Genomic DNA, 2,140 nt, shown 5'->3' on the forward strand with positions numbered 1-2,140 from the left:
AGCGTCCTCCACAACTAGACTGAAGAACAAAACGACAGCAACTTGTCTGTTCCCTTTCCCCCAATTCCCCAGCACTGTTCCCATCCCAATTCCCCAATAAAAATCTTTAAAAAAAAAAAAAAGAATAGGCAGGTGTGAAAAATAATTTCTAGGAATAAAATATGAAGTCATTGAAATTCATCCACTGATGTATTAAACAGATTAGATATAACTAAAGAGAAAATTAATGTTTAGGAAGAAAAGTCTGAGAAAATTACTCAGAAATTACTCAGCGGAGTTAAAAAACAAAAAAGAAACACGAAAGGGAGGTTAAAGGACATGGAAAATAAAATGAGAAGGTTGCACATACATTTAATAGGTATTCCAGATGGAGATGAAGGAGAACATGGGGGAAAAGCAATTTGAAGATATAATTTCTGAGAATTTTCAAGAATTAAAGACAGGTATGAGTCTTCAGAATGGAAACTTCAAAATAACAGCACAGAGAAAAAAAAAACTGTAAGCAACCCAAGAGAAAAGATTACTTACAATGACAATTAATTAATGAGAACTGGATATTCTCATTAATAACAAATGTCAGAAGAAAATGGAGTAAATTTTCAAATATCAAGGAATAAAATAATCAACCAAGTATGTATATCCAGATTGAAATAAAATCATCTTCAAATAAAGACAGGAAACTCATCATCACTGAAAGAATTACTGCAAGAAGGAAAACTGAGCCAGAAAGAAGGGACAGGATGTAAGGGGAGGAAAAAGCAAGTAGCAAGCAAAGAAATTACTAAACATATCCACTAGAAAAGTTAAAATCAGAAAGCCTGATAATACTAGTGTTGGTGAGGATATGGAATGACTAGAACTCACATATGTTGCGGGTGGAAGTGTAAAATGGTACGGCTACTTGGGAGAACTGTGTGGTGGTTTCTTACAGTAAAGAATGAACTAATGATACAGGCAACAGCATGGATAAATCTTAAAAATATTATGTTACGTCAAAGCCAGAGAGTACATATTATGTCTCAGTTTATATGAAACAGAAATACAGGCAAAGCAAATCTAGGACAATAAAACTCAGATAGCAGTTGTGGAGGTTGTCGGGTGGTGTGGGGAAGAGAACTGAATGGAAAGAGACACAAAGGAACTTTCTGGGGGAATGGAAACATTCTATATCTTATTTTGAGTGGCCATTAAAAAGTAGGTATTTGTCAAAACTCCTAAACCAGAAAACCGAAGCTCATTGTATTGCATGTTAATTATAACTCAATAAAAAAGAAATTAAGAAATATGTTGATATACCTAAAATGCACTGTTTAAAAATGGGTGTGGGCAGGGAGGTTAAAAACAAGGCAGAATAATGATAAACATAGTAGCTACCGCTTATTAAATGTTTACTATGTGCCACGTACTGTTCTAAATGTTTTACATATATTAGCTTAATTAATCCTTTCAGAACTCTATCAAGTAGGGACTCTTATTATCCCCATTTTACAGATAAGAAAATTGTAGCACAGTGAGGTTACACAACTTACCCAGGGCTACACAACTGGTGTGTGGCAGAGCTAGGGTCCAAACTCAGGCAGTACGACTCTGAGGTCTGTGTTCTTAAAAATCCACCGCCTCTCTGAAATTAAAAATCAACAACATGGAAGATGAGAGAAGGGAGGCTGGAGTTAGGATGTTCCACGAGTCAAGGGGATGACAAAAATGATGATTAACTTTAGCCTTTGTTAAGTGAAGTATGTATGTTAAAAGGTATGGATAGGGGCCGGTGGAGTGGCGCGTTGGTTAAGAGCTGGCTTGGGACGCCAGAGGACCCTGGTTCAGATCCCACATATGAGGGCCAGTGACACTGCCCTCTATAACTAAGATGGTGAACGGCAGCTCAACCTGGAGCTGGGCTGCTGTGAGTCACCGGCGATGGCGTAGGCTGCAGTCCCTGTGGCAGTGGGTTGCCATGTGGCTACCGTGTGCAGCCAGCAGCCAGTATGAGCGGCCAGCAGCCAGCATGAGTGGCCAGCAGCCACCGTGAGCAGCCGTCCAGAGGCTGGCGACTGATCTGCCTCGCCCGGGAAGAGCGCAATGATGGTGCCAGCTTGGGCCAGTGAAGCGACGTCCTCCACAACTAGACTGAAGAACAAAA

At 39.7% G+C, this 2,140-nt stretch overlaps 1 protein-coding gene across 8 annotated transcripts in view; it reads right to left on the minus strand.

The window, feature by feature from the left end:
- ZBTB40 (zinc finger and BTB domain containing 40) overlaps positions 1 to 2,140 on the minus strand; it is a 69,933-nt gene that overhangs the window by 45,400 nt on the left and 22,393 nt on the right. For 6 of the 8 annotated variants that reach the window (XM_019668830.1, XM_019668828.1, XM_019668827.1 and 3 more), the window contains one exon: positions 1,530 to 1,621. The exons of the other annotated variants lie outside the window; for them this stretch is intronic. The gene's annotated coding sequence lies outside the window, so the exon portion shown is untranslated. The remainder of the gene's footprint in view (positions 1 to 1,529; positions 1,622 to 2,140) is intronic. 8 annotated transcript variants of the gene reach the window in all.

Source organism: Hipposideros armiger, unplaced genomic scaffold (genome assembly GCF_001890085.2).
Source record: "Hipposideros armiger isolate ML-2016 unplaced genomic scaffold, ASM189008v1 scaffold_540, whole genome shotgun sequence".
Classification (NCBI taxonomy): domain Eukaryota; kingdom Metazoa; phylum Chordata; class Mammalia; order Chiroptera; family Hipposideridae; genus Hipposideros; species Hipposideros armiger.